The sequence below is a fragment of the Monodelphis domestica genome, chromosome 4, assembly GCF_027887165.1.
Source record: "Monodelphis domestica isolate mMonDom1 chromosome 4, mMonDom1.pri, whole genome shotgun sequence".
Lineage (NCBI taxonomy): Eukaryota > Metazoa > Chordata > Mammalia > Didelphimorphia > Didelphidae > Monodelphis > Monodelphis domestica.
In genome coordinates, this window is record NC_077230.1 from 313246662 (window position 1) to 313262000 (window position 15339).

General features: G+C 36.6%; 1 pseudogene; it reads right to left on the reverse strand.

Annotated features, from left to right (window-relative positions):
* Positions 1-4247: 4247 nt before the first annotated feature.
* Positions 4248-13946, reverse strand: LOC100027510 (arginine/serine-rich coiled-coil protein 2-like; annotated as a pseudogene).
* Between the last annotated feature and the right edge of the window lie 1393 nt (positions 13947-15339).

Sequence of the window (15339 nt, forward strand, 5' to 3'; positions counted from 1 at the left end):
GGAAGAGCACAATTAGGCAAAAAGGATGAAATGAAGGGAGACAGGAAAGAAAGAAAGAAAGAAAGAAAGAAAGAAAGAAAGAAAGAAAGAAAGAAAGAAAGAAAGAAAGAAAGAAAGAAAGAAAGAAAGAAAGAAAGAAAGAAAGAAAGAAAGAAAGAAAGAAAGAAAGAAAGAAAGAAAGAAAGAAAGAAAGAAAGAAAGAAAGAAAGAAAGAAAGAAAGAAAGAAAGAAAGAAAGAAAGAAAGAAAGAAAGAAAGAGAGAGAGAAAGAAAGAGAGAGAGAGAGAGAGAGAGAGAGAAAGGAAGGGAGGAAGGAAGGAAGGAAGGAAGGAGGGAGATATTTATTAAAAACTATGAAACAGGACAGAGGTCATACAACTAGTAAGTTTCTGAGGCCAAATTTGAACTCATCTGCTCCTGACTCCAGGACCAATATGGCATATGACACCAATATGCTTCCAGCATCTATAATTCACTTTGAAAAGAGCTCTAGAAGACAGTCAAGTTCAATAAATGAACAATTACTTTGTGAGGAACTTTGAAGAAACAAAGTGATAAAGTAGAAAGAGCCTTAGAGCAATGTGATTCCTGGACCTGCCTCTGATTCTTTTCTATGACCTTATGCAAATCACTTACTTTTAGTCTCTTCTGTAAAAAAGGGAAATTATATAAGCAATAGCTACTTCAAAATATTGTTGTAAGGATCAAAGAAGATAATAGATATTAAGTATTATATAAGTTCTGGTTAATATTATTGCAACAAAAATTCTACTTCAGCCCCTTCTTTTTCAGCTTGTATGTATTTTTAAAAAAACCTTTATTCAACAAACATTTAAGAGCCTTCTTTAAGAAGCACTCTATGCTACATTCTGGCAGATAGTAATATAAATTAAGACTTCATTTATTTCCTTCAGGAACCTGAAAACAGTCAGAAAGAGAAATGATAACTACACTGCAATTTAGTACATGAAAAAGCAACAGTATAAAATGCACTGAGATAAGATTTATTTTTTATTATCATCTTTCTTATGAATGGAATCTATTTATTAAAATTCTCCCTTTGCATAGTGGGGTGGGATTGGGATAGGGATAGAATTTATACTGAATATAATCTGATCTCAGAAGAAGCTAACTAAGGTCAGTCTTAGCTAGTGATTCTGCATTTCCAAATAGCTTTGTATTTATAGAACGATCTAAAATTATTACAGGGAGTTTTGTACTGGGAGAAATGAAATAACATATTGAACTTGACTTGACTCTTGCTTGTCAGAATGCTTGATTTTTAATCTTCCCCAAAACGTAGAATAAAGAAAATATACTTCAGTTCACTTGAGAAAGCTCTGAAAATAATAATCAACTTGGAAAAACTGTAAATAGAGCCTTTTCAGCTCATTACCTTCCTACTACTTAAAGCATCCGCCAACTGGGTGTGGTGCATGCCTGTAAGCTCTGCTGCCCAGGAAGCTGAGACTAGATCTCTTTAACTCTAGAGGTCTGAAATGCAGTGGGCTAAGTTGCACCTGGGTCCTGCATTAAATTCAGCATTAATTTGTTGAGCCCCCATGGGTGATGGGGAATACTAGGTTGCCCAAGTCAGAAATTGATTAGATCAAAGCACCCACCTATGCTGATTAGAGTGAGAGCAGCTCAGGAGAAGTCCCTGTATATCCAGTCTAGGAGAAATAGAGAGATACAGTTTTTAAAAGTATATTTTTAAAACACACAAAAAATCAATACTAAATTTTCATCATCTAATTGACTTATACTCCCTTGATCTCCAAGCATACTCATTGAATTTAATGAATTTTTACCAAACTTTAGACTAGTTTTCTTGGTGCGTGAGGATTTGTGAATTGTTGTTTAGGTTTGTCAGTGTGTAATTATAAGATTTCTGATTTGCTCTATCAGTGTCTAGATTTCAAGATTTTGATAATTTAATATTAAACTTTCTAATTTAATCTGGGCATATACTTTAATACTTTAAAACAGTATTTAATTAATAAGACAGAATTTCTAGCCTTTAAAAAGACTCTCTAGTTCATACCTGAGCTCATACTTCCTCTATAATTCCAGTATATATATATATATATATATATATATATATATATATAATTCTTATCATCTGGAACATCCCTTAAATATTGATCCACTTAATATTTTACTCATATCTTATACTCTAGAGCAAAGGTTGGCAAACTAGGTCCTGAGGGCCAAACATAACTTGTTTGTATTATGGCACAGCAAGCTAAGAATATTATTTTTACATTTTTAAAATACAATTGGCTCAGGGACTATGGTTTGCCAACCCCTGCTCTAGAGTAAAGAATTCGAAAGCAAATAATGTGGTATCATGGAAAGAGTGCTAGATCTTGTAATATTTATTTGGAAAAGGAAATGGGATTAGAAAAAAGTGGATTAATGGGTGGTTTGTATAGGGGTAAGGAGGAGTTAAGGGGAGAGAGGGAACACTGTTTGGTGAAGCAGGGGAGGGAGATGCCCCCTGCTGAGAGGGAACAGCAGGGGTCCAATAAGGACCGTTTGTCTTTGAATGACTGAAACTGAATTTCAGCTCCGTCTATGACCAGAAAAGATAGTCCACTTATCTGACTGCGAATTCAAATAATTTAAAGTTTAATAATCCAGTTGGAATTGGAATTTTTCCTTAGCTTCAGAGTATAGGGCCAGGCCCTAGAGGCTGGCGGAGAGTTTGTCTCACTCCCGTCTACTCTCGTTGTTCTAATTCAGAATCTTATCAGTACACAGAAAGCAAACAAGAACAATTCTAACCTTTAGAAGGCTGTGTCTTTGGGCTGAACCAAGAAGAGCATGCCACTCCAGACTGGGCTGAACAAGCTCCTCTCTCCTCCAACACCTGGAAGCAAGACCTCTCCCAGCAGGAAGGAAGTGCTAGTCCCCAGACCCAACTGCCACTCCCAGTTGGCCCTTCCCCCACACAAACTGTTAGTCTAGTTTCCTTTCCACAATCTGGAGTTAAAAGATATTAGTTCAAATCTCAGCACTGTCATATTCTACATGACCATATTTGTAAAATGAGAGGATTAAACTAGATGATCTATAAAGTACCTCCCATTATTAAATTATGTGATTATCTTATCCTTGCAACAGTGATATTAGGTTAGGGGATGACAGTGTGGTACAGTGAAAAGAGAATTAGATCCTAAATTATGGAAACTAGATTCAACTCTCAGCTCTACAACATCTTACCTGTATCATTTTGGGTAGATCATTTTTCTTATTTTGTTCAGTTTCCTTATCTGAGGAATGAGGAAGTTGACTAAATGATCTCTGTGGTGCCTTCCAATCCTGGATCCTATGTGATGTTTTTTTTTTCCCCCCTGATACCAGGATAATGGCCATTGTTAAGGTAAGGAACCCTATGCCTGTCTACTCTTAGAGAACCTCTAGGTAAAGTCCATCATTTCTTTCTGTTGTTGCTTACACTATCCTACCATCCTTATAGCTGACAAGTTCTTTCCAAAGTCTAATCCAAAATCTACCATTGGAAAGAGATGAAAATCTGGAAGAGAAAAAGAAGATAGAAAAAGAAGGAAGAGAAAAGAAAAGAAAAGGTGTGAAAATAGGTTAGAAGACAGAAAAGATAAACCACAATGAGAATGAGAAGAATAAATGAGGGAAAGGAAGAAAGAAAAGCAATGCAAAGAATAAAGGTAGACAAACAATAAAAGAAAAGAATTATTAATAAGGAGGAGGAAGAAAAAGAAAGATGTGCAAGCAATAGAAATAAAGGGAATTAAAAAAAATATTAAAATAAATAATAAATATCTAATAAATAGAATATTCTTTTTTTTTTTTTAGAAAAAACATCTTTTATTATCATCACCATCCAGCTTTTTGTGCTGGACTATGTGCCTAATGGCCAGATCTTCTAAAGAACACTCTACACAACATTTCTATCATGTTTCAAGAGATGAAAATAACTGTACAAGGTTAAGTACAAAAGTACACAAGACAGTGGACACGAAATATCCATGTATGAGATTTTACCCCAACTGCAGCTTTACATTTGTTTGAAAAGTAGAACTTGTTAGTTAAAAAATATTGTCCTTCTATAGTTCTGTGAAGTTTAATGGAAGTAGGCTTAACCTGATTACAACACTAACACCAGTATTACTGATCTGATATTTTAAAAAAAATTTGTATTTTTCAATAAATTAAAGTCAATGCAACACCAATTCAAGCTAGAATGCTGGATGTTTGGTGAACAAGGACCTGGCATCAGAACAAGAATTGCACAAAGTCCCAAACTTTAAAATCATGTATTTTTAAACTGCATCCATTCCCCACATCAAAGATGTGAAGCCCAATCCCATTCCTCTTTGTGTGTGGGTTTGTGATCTTGCCATCTCATACTGGGCATCCAGATTTCTAAATACTTCTTCCTGTTGCTTCAGAGTTTTATAACTTTCTTCATCAACTGAACTACAACCAGCTTCATCCTCACTCTTAATACCCATTAATTTTCTGAATTTGACATTTTGGTCCTTGTTCCCAAAATTCAATTTTTCCCAAATTTCAGCAGACTGTGACTTATCCCCTTCTTTTTTGCCTTGTCAAAGCATTTTCCTTTTCTTTCAGCAAATTCCATTCAGCAAATTTCATTGGATTCACAGCTGCTGGATTATAATAGCTAGGTACTGCTATTCCCATTTCTGCCAAAGCTTTGGCTTGTAGTGCAGCCATCTGAGCTGCCATAGCTATCTGAGGAGTTACTTGTGTTCCAGATGCTAGAAGAGGCCAGCAACATTGAGGACAGATCCTCCAATAGCAGCAGCTGCTGACTATTTTCTTGTTGTTTCTGTTTTTCAACCATTTCTTTCTCTCTCTGTTCTTGTAATTTCTTTGCTCTTTCCAACCTTCTAGCTAATGCTTCTTGTGCATCCATTGCTGTGTTTTACCTTCTAAAAGGAGGTGGCCTGGGAGTCCGACTTAAATTTCAGCTAAATCTTCGTGGTTTTTCAATTCTCTTCTTTCTTTCCCGGCTTCTGCTCCTGGTTCTACTTCTACTTCTGGTTCTGTCTATGTCTTGACCTTGACGTTAACCAAGACCTAATCCGACACTTCCTCTCCCTACTCCTGGACCTCGACTTCTTTCGTTCTCTGCTTCTACTACAATGACGCCTTTCATGAGATCTAGATCTTGAATGGCTTCTGCCTCTTGATGACTTCTGTTCTTTGCGCTTGTGTCTGTCCTCACCATTTTCAGATGAATTTAGTCTCTCTTTTCCCTTATCAGAAGAATATTTGTTGTCATTATGGTCCTCGGATTTATGTTTCTTAGAGAACTTGTCTTTGGATTCATGTCTTCTTGCCTGTTTTAAGAAGCAGTTGGTTCTTATCATGAAGTAGGTTTATAATTTTGCTATCTGAGTCTGCAGCGTCTTCAGTTCAGTCTCTTCGCGCATTAGCACGCTGTTTGCTTCTGCTCCGGCTTCTGTGTTTTCTTCCTTCATTATCTGATTTTTGTTTTCTTTCTCTTAACTTTGATCGTGATCTTGAATAATGATGTTTTGATGCTCTAGGAGAAACAGAGGCATCCGACTGCTCCTTTTTTTTTTATCTCTATCTGGAGATGACTTTTCTGTGGCTATTCCATCTCGTTCTGTGTCACTAGCCGCCAAGTATCCTGGCCGCTGGGGCCGCGCCTCCACCCACGGCTCTCACCAGTACCCGCTGCTGCCACCAAAGCTTCGCAGTTCTAAATAGAATATTCTGAGATCTTTGGAAAAAAGGTAATTTGGTTATCAAATATGTGTTACTGCAATTCATTTAACAATTAGACAGTAGTAAAATGAAATAAACTGCTGTTAGAACCAAGGCAAGGATTTTGAGCCTCAGCAAAGACTGCTTGCCAATATCAAATGAGAAGGCCTCTGAAACATTCTCTTGATTTTCCCTCTCAAGGTGGTCTAATACTTGAGAAAATCAGTATTCATTCAAGAGAAAATAATAGGAATGACAGACTAGAAGCCCAGAGCTGATTTTCATCTCTAAATCTAATGTATTTATCGAATGTGATAATAATTGTTCATTTCTTTCTGCACTGAGCTGGGAGGGCTTTTTTAGATGATATGATCATAGGTTAAATGCTTTGTAGAATGTTTCTTGTGTCTTTTGGGGCATCACCAAGAATTTAATGCAATAAATCCATGGAATTGTCCGATCTAGACTGAGCTAACCTATCTTTTCATCCTCCAAAGTGAGTGGTTTACTTATCAAGCAGATACACTTTTCCAACTGGTTCTACATCCAGATTAAGCATAGGATCATGCTCTGAGGCTGGTGTGTACATTTAATTTTGAGGATCAGCACAAGTTGAAAGGTGGCTCATAGGTCACATAGATCCATACATGGACCTCCACCTTTTCCTCCTTAATTAAGAACACTTTTCTTTCAGGTTAAGTAGGATCTAATTTGCTCCACTCAGAAACTATTCAATTACAGTAAATTCTGCAGAAAGAAAGGAAGGGAGCAGATCTACAGAGCAACAGTGAAATCTTAGTTTAAAGTAAATTCCAATATGAACTTTTATCATGAAAGGTCTGTTTGCTATGCTAATCTTTTAGTTCTTTCCACTGGTGAAGAATTTTCTCTTCTGATATTATAAGCCTTGGACCTTTTCCAGAGATTCTCTAACCTAAGAAATATTTCTCAAGGTCCTAACCTATTTGTAAAGATTTATGAACCTCAAAAAAACTAAAGACTTAAATATTAGGCAAGGACCTACCTATATATCATACCAATATATACAATACCTCTGAAGGCATAGATTATACCCTCATTCCTATTAGAAGTGGCCTTTGGGGAATTCCCAGTTTTGGAAGTTTTGAGCACTGGCTACTGCCAGTCTGAAATCTCCTGGTGGTGTAGGGGCATGCCTCACTGGCATACAGTGGGGTTAATAAGATACACATTGTCTTTAAGAAGTTTGAAATATAACCAGATGTGGTTAGTCAACCCATCAAGAAGCATTTGTTACACATGCCCAAGACATAGGGCAACATGTTAGGAAATAGGCACAAGGCACTTACTATTGTTGTTTGGAGGGGGAGGTGCATGTAAAAATGTTTAAGTATACTTCTAATTTCTGATTATCTGAATTTTGCTTTAATGGGAGCAAGGAATCACTAATCAACGTGCCAGAAGCCTAACTGTCCCTCATGTTTATCTCTGACTATAGCTCATTTGTTAGAACCTAAGGGTGGCAAATATTCTTTTTACCCATTTCTCCTACTCTTTTTTGACTTCCCCCATATAATCAAGCATCAGAGGCATCACAGAGGACATGAGGCACTTATACTATCTATGGATTGGCAAGGTATGCACTCCAGCACTGGCATATCCTGACACATACCTGGAAGAGCACGGCAACATCAAAATAATGTTGAAGCTTAATCAGCAGAATGATCTTTTCTGGAACTGAATGTAGCTCAGGAAATATAAACCTTTGTTCCTTCGATGTTCCTCTTCCAAATCTATGGGACAAGTGATGGGGGAGTTTGTTGCTCACTTATCGTGGGCCTCATCCTTTCATTTAAAGCCAGTGAGAGTTACTTAGAAAATAATAGAAACCTGGATTAGATGCCAAGTCTGTCAGACAACACAGCATACTTTCAGTTATTTACTCTTGAGGCAGCTGTTCATTGTATCCAGGATATTTGTCTCAGTTGCAAGAATGAATTAATGATGAAATTTTTTTTAATTTGGAAAGTTGCATTTTCATGTGGATCTTGGCATATCTTCTAAAAAAGAGATCAAAGTGTTGTTGAACAAATTATTTGAAATATAATTAATGTACACAAAAATTAGCAATCTTATGATGCAGGTGTATTTGTTGGCATTTCTTTATTCTGTGCCATGAATAAAATTCTAATGGACATTCAAGAATATATATATAGTCAGAGACTAATGAAAACTATAAGGCCTTAACCTGTTTGACCTAAAAAGTAATGAAATAAGAACTTCCATTTACTATGTCAATACAAAAGGTCATCAAATAAAGCATTTCTCCCAAAAAACTCAAGTAAGGGCAAAAAAGGACAATAGAGCAAATAGTGATCAATAAATACAAAGAGAAACAATAGAACCTCCTTTATCTAGCCCATACTACACAAAAAAAATTTAGCCAGAAGCCTTTGGGCACTGGGGAATACTTACTAGAGCTCTCAGCACAAGTTCAAATAAACAAGCTAGACATTTGAAGACCACAGAACTCTATCCCCAGAAGAGGTCCTAAAACCTATCAATACTCTGAACCCACAAACACAAAGGGAAATGGATCCTGTAGCAGAAATTAAGAAAATGAAGATGAAGAGAAAACAGGACTTGACCACCCCATCTAAAAGTAATGGAATTTGGCCCTGAATCAAAGACCCAATTCATGAAATGAGACTGTACATAGGAATAAACAGACAAATAAGTCAAACAAGAGTGGCCTTTTCTCAGTCTCCATCCTTGACTTCTTTGTACCATATGACACTGTCAATTACCCTCATCTCTCTTCTCTTTAGGTTTACATGACACTCTTTTCTCATGATTCTCCTCTTGTTTGTCTGACTATTCCTTTGTTTCCTGTGCTGAATCTTCATCCAGTGAAAATGTGAGTGTCCCCCAAGCTCTGTCATTGGACCTCTTCTCTTGTATACCATTTTGCTTTATGATCTTATTAGCTACTGTGGATTTGATTTTCATCTCTATGCGGACGACTTTCAGATCTATTTAATCAACTTTAACTTCTCTCCTAACCCTTACTCTAATGCCCCCAATTGCCCAATGGAAATCACTCAATATGCCCAAAAGGGAGCTTCATTACTTTGTCTCTACAAACTCTTTACTCTTCCAAAATTCCTTCCATTGGGTGGACCACCCTTCTCCCAGTTATCTCAGTTTGAAACCTTAGCATTACCTTAAAGTCCTCATTTTCCCACATTTCATGTCCAATTTTTTGCCAAGTCCTGTGGATTTTATCTTTGCAATATCTCTCTTTCAAATTTGTCACTTCTTATTCTCTGATCCTGCCATCATCTTTAATCAGGCCCCCATCACTTTATCCCTGAACTATTGAAATAGCTTTTTGGCTGGTTTTCTTGCTTCAAGTCTCCCCCCAGTTCAATCCCTCATCCCCTGAGCTGCCAAAGTTATCTTCCTAAAGCATAGATCTCACCATGCCTGCCTCCAACACAGTAAACTTCAGTGGTTCCCTATCACCTCCATGATAAAATGTGAATTAACCTAGCACTTTCCTACCTTTCCAGTAATCTCACATTTTATTTCCCTCCATATACCCTAAGATTTAGTGACACTGGACTACTTGCCAATTCTCTCATGGCATTTCATCTCCCAACTCTATTTTTCCTGCATAGTTTTTCCAAGTATGCATTACTTTCTCTCCTTATCTCTGTCGCCTAAATTCCCTGGCTGCTGCAAGACTTAGCTCAGGGGCAGGTTGGTGACTCAGGGGTTCAGAGATTCATGTCTCTGATATGATATGAAAGGTCCTGGGTTCAAAATTAGTCTCAGGTCAGTTCCTAGCTGGGTTATCCTGGGCAAGTCATTTAACATCAATTGCCTAACCCTTATTGCTCTTCTGCCTTGGAACCAATACATAGTTTCAATTCTAAGATGAAAGTTAAGTATTTAAAAAATTCTAACTTCTCTAAGGAGCCTTTCACAGTCTACTTACATATTAGTGCCATAATTTTGAAATTATATTCAATTTACCTTGAATATATCTTATCTGCATAAAGTTGTTTATATGTTGTCTCCCCAGTAAAAATATTAACTCCTCAAGGGCAAAGGTTGATTTTTGTCATCCTTTGTATCACCAGCATTTAGCATAGTGTTTTACACACCTAGTAAATGCTTAATAAATAGTTTTGACTGACTGTTATGGGTTGAGACTCCCAAAAGATAAACCAAGAAAAACAGAATAAGAAAACAAAAAGTACAAGAAAAAAATTCAGGGAAATGGGAGAAATGACTTGGCAAAGTGGCATACAATTATACCTAGAAGAAATGAAGCAAGAACTGAAATTGTATTGCAAGGAGATAAAAAAAATTAAACAGAAAATAAACAGATTAGAAGAGAAGATGAAAACTATACCTAAATAGGACACTCCCTGATAATTATAACTGATCAAAGAGATCTCACTGATTCCAGGAGACATAAGAAAAAGATAATACAAAAAAGGAAAGATTTTTTTTAAATAGAAGAAAATGTATGTTATTTGTGGCAAAAACAACAACAACAACAACTAAACTAGAAGCTAGGGAAAGGGGCCATAAAATCATCTACAATCAAAAACAAAATCCATATATCTTATTTCAAGAAATTGTCCATATATATTAGGACTAGAAGACAAAGTCAAAATGGAAAGAATTCACCGGTCACCCCCAAAAGAAATGTCAAAATAGAAACTCCTAGAATTGTCATAGTCAAAGTATTATCAGAAGATGCTAGATTATAAAGAGTTTTAAATGTCAGATAAAGTATTTGACTAGATAAAAAGAAAAAATAATGCAAGCAGTCAGAAAAATAATCTGAGCCAATAACTATTCATTTAAGCTCTCCCCAATACTTTTCAGGTTTCGTATGTGCAAGAGTTGGAATGACCTCCTTGGATACAATTCATATCTTGTAATATTAATGATGCACACTTTTTCTCCTTTTTGTTTAATTCAAATTGTCTTATCATTGAATTAGACTTCTCATCCAGAAATCTTTAATATATTCCTTCTTTGTTTTTTGCCTTTCTCTCTTTTTTGATTTATTTGTGTCCTGTGCCCCAATAGCAAATTTTTTTTTGTTGAAAATCTTTTTAGCTTCTTCAGTTTGATTTTTTGTATCATTATTACCTTTTGACTTTTGGTTCTAATTGCTGATTAAGGGAATCTAGAACTTGTAGGAATATTTTAAATGTCTAAATTCTTTTATGTGCTTCCATTGTTCTGAATAATTGGATAATATCCCATCAAATTTTCTATTATACCTATTAATTAGAGTTTGATATAATTTTACAATGATTTTTCATAGCTTTACAGTAATTTTCATAAATCATTCCTGCCATGGTGGTGATTGACAGTTGTCTCCTGGAAGTATTCCTTCACAGTCTTACTTTTCTGTGTATGCTTCTATCAAGGAAATAACTGCCGCATGTACTGTTGTATACAAGTACTTTCTATAAAATATGTAAATTTTGGAGACCATGTTTTGTGGAAGAAATGCATTTTTTAACAATGGTTTTAAGCAAATGCCAGGTTTTTTTTTTAAATAATATATATTGCTCTTTTTTTTTTTGCTCAGAGGCTCCAGAGGCAACTGGTATTACATAAAATAGAGCCTTTGCCCTGGACATGAATTTAAATCTAGACTCAGACATTTACTCAATGTATAGCATTGGACAAGTCACTTAACCTTTGTTTTCCTCAGTTTCACTGACTACAAAATGGGGATTATAACAGTAGCTATGCCATACAGGTGAGGATCTAATGAGAAACAAAGCATTTATCATAGTGCCTCACACATATTAGGCACTATGTATGTGTTTTATTTCTTCTCTTCTGCCTTTTTGGCATACTTGTTATGCTAGTTGGTTCTGTACCATCAGAATTTTTAAGAAACTTGTCAGAATGTAAATCTACATATGTCCATTACTTTACAAAATCATTGAAAATAAGGGCTTTGATTTTTTTTCAACATTTCATTATTAGTCATAAATTTTAATTAAAATTTTTTTATTAAAAAAGATTTTTGAATGATCTTAGATTATCAAATTTGGATTTTAGTAATAGCTCCTTGATTTTAGTTCTTTGCTGCCAATTTAGGCCAGAGAGATGGAGAAAATTAATGTAGAATTATAATAATTTCTATCTGAAAAAGGTTTCTTAAACCCTGGGTTTAAATGATCAGCCAGCTTTCAAGCTAGAATAATTTGCTCCCAGGACTCAAGGCTTCTCACTGGGCTTGTTTTTGTTAAAGGCAAGATGGAGACTTACTTATCTCTAAGTGAGAACTCTATTAGGTAAGGAAAATCTGCAGCCAGTGAGTTATAGCAATTGAACTTTACAGCTATGTGGCTGAGGAAAGCTGCTGCTATTTCCTTCCCTGTGAAACCCTCCTCTGCTGTGATGAAGTAATAAGGGAGAAGTTGAGGTCTCTAAGTTCACCTTCTTTCTTGAAATATCCACCAATGGGGACTGGCAGGGAAAATTTTAAGGTTGAGCTATTAAGCTGATCAGTAAAAGAACACAACTCCACTTATAAGCAAGAAATATGACTCTTTTGCTCTCTTTTCTGCTTAGGAGGCCAGTAAGAGAGTCATTCTTGGTTAGCAGAGGCATGCATCTGTTAATAAATAATGTTATTCCTGGAGAAATGGCTTCATATTATTTATTTATTAAAAACCCAAACAATACACGAGGGGGCAGTAAGCAGGTATTAAGTGCCTACTATATGCTAGGAACTATGCCAAGTACTTTACAAATATTAGTTCATTCAATCTTTGGGCTTTAGGGAGATGTTATTTCTTTTAATTTCCCTGGTCTGGTGTATATATTATAAATTATTGTATAATTTTTAACTGATCATCCCATTGAAAAAAATGGATTGAAGTTCTTGCCTAAGGAAGACTTGTTTCCAGGCTTGTAATAATATGGTATGGGTAGATATAGGATTATTCGTAGTTTTTTTATGTTAATTTCATTCACATATGGTGGATTGACTGCTTTAATGGTCAGTACTATCTATAGAAGAATTTGCAGTAGGCATGATACTGGTTTTACTGAGTTGTCCTGGTCTATCTTGCCTTCTGTGGTGTGCTCTACTCCCTGCCAATCTAATCATTAAAAGAAGGTAAGGAGAAGTTACAGTCACCCAGAGGCAGCACCAGGCTGGTCCCCAACCTGAAGCAAGTGGCATGAGGGCCAAGGGGGAGCCCCAACACAGTCCCACGTGGAGGCTGTGCCCCAGCCAAGACTGATGGGAGCTTTATGGAGGCAAAGATGTGGTTCCCTTGCCTATAACCCTTTGCCACCTAAGCTATTATATTTGTTTTAAGGAGCCGTTGGATCATACTGACTGATGTGGTAATCCAATTAGTGCTAATACCAGATCTCAATTTGCTCTCATTTCAGGGATGATGATAATTGATATTTATATAATATCTTAAGGTCTGCAAAACACTTTATTCATGCTATTCATTTTCTTTTATAGCCCCTACATGGCATGTGGATAGAGTGCTGGACTTGGAGTCACGAAGACCTAAGTTCAAATCTTTCCTCAGATATTTTCCAACTATGTGATCCCTGATAAACTCTGATTTCACTTTCCTTATCTGTAAACTGCTTTTCCTATAAATAAAACTTAATTTTCTAAGATTTCTTAAACCTAGCTGGCTTGCCAACTGTTAAACAAAAATATAATTTGGATAGGGGGAAGGAAAGTAACACAGAGGGATGTTGTTGTTAGTAGTCTCTCGGTAACTGAGGATGACGTTTGTCTTTGTGTGCTTTCATCTGTGATGTAGATGAGTGTACACAAAAAACACTTGTGCGTGAAGGAGATTTAAGTGGAAAAGTCAGTGCACAGAGACAGTCCCACTCTCTCAGCATTGGAAGCCTGGATCCAATGGCACGAAAAGTTGTTACACCTGGAGACTTCCTCAGCTGCATTGGGTGGCCGTGTTGTCTTTTGTGCTCCAACACGCCCTAAGCACTCCACAGTGCTTTGCTGCATCGCCATCTCAGCCATTGAACCTTCTTGTTGGTTTCTTCCATCTGTTCGGCCAAAGCAATCTTCACATGCTGGGTGAGCAAAGCCCTGGTTCACCAGGGGTCGACGATCTAATAGCTACTCACACAAGGTTTGGCCGGCCTGTCTAAGCCATTGCCCGGGTATGGCTGCTGCCGCATGCTAGCAGCTACTGGGAGCCACAAGTGAGAGCTGGGTGTCAGGTGAGGGTCAGAGGCTGGAGAGCTGCCCTAAGAGGGCACGACAAACCCTCCATACCAGAGATACTACCCCTCCCTGAACACCCCATACACCCCAACACAGAGGGGTAAACATATAAATATAGAATTTATTAACAGAGAAGAGTAAGGGTTTGGAAATGAGGGGGAAAGGTTAGCATCTGACAATTAACCCAGCTATTAAACCTACTATCTAAATAGTCTAATCTAAATACCTACATTTCCTAAGGGTAGTTCAACAGGGGACCAGAATTTTCACACACACAGAGATGTTGGTGGTTCAGGTACAGTGATCCAGCTGATTTCTCAATTGTCCCAGGAAAAAGATATTTTCTCCAAGTTTCACTCTGTCCACCAGATTGTATGGGCATGTTCTCTCAATCTTGTATGGTGGAATTAAAAGAGGCTGCTTGCTAACTCTGCAGGGGAGTCCATCTTCAACAGTTTAGAATCCTGACAGCTTTGGGAGAATTCTGAGTCTCATGCCCTGTCAATCAATCCTTGCATAAGTTTTATTTTTCTTTGCTACAAAACTGAGCATAATAATAGCACCTTCCTCTTAGGGTTGTTGAGGGGATCAAGTGAAGTGACTTGTAGAATACTTTGCAAACTTCAAATCACCATAGGAAAGCTAGTTATTATTAGCATTATCATTCCTTAGAGTAAGCTAAGTCTAAGTCTCTTCAAAGGCTACAGATTTGTCCTAGTAATACCCTCAGGGGTCAAGAAGAAAAAATAAGGACAAATCATGTAATCACTTTGTTTTTTTTTTATTTTAATGTTTTAAATTTTATTTAGTCAATTTAGAACATGATTCCTTGGTTATAAGAATCATATTCTTTCCCCCCTTCCTCCCCCCACCCTTCCCATACATGACACAAGTCCACTGGATATTAAATGTGTCCTTGATCAGAACTTATTTCCATGTTGTTGATGTTTGCATTAGGATATTCATTTAGAATCTATATCCCTAATCATATCCCCCTCAACCCATGTAATGAGGTAGTTGTTTTTCTTTGGTGTTTCAGCTCCTACAGTTTTTCCTCTGGATGTGGATAGTGTTTTTTCTTGTAGATCCCTCTGGGGTGTTCAGGATCACTGCATTTCCACTAATGGAAAAGTCCATTACATTTGATTGTTCCACAGTGTATCAGTCTCAGAGTTGTTTTGATTTGTATCTCTCTAATTATAAGAGATTTAGAACACTTTTTCATGTGCTTATTAGTAGTTTTAATTTCTTTAACTGAAAATTGCCTATTCATGTCCCTTATCCATTTATCAATTGGAGAATGGATTGATTTTTTTGTACAATTGATTTAGCTCTTCATAAATTTGA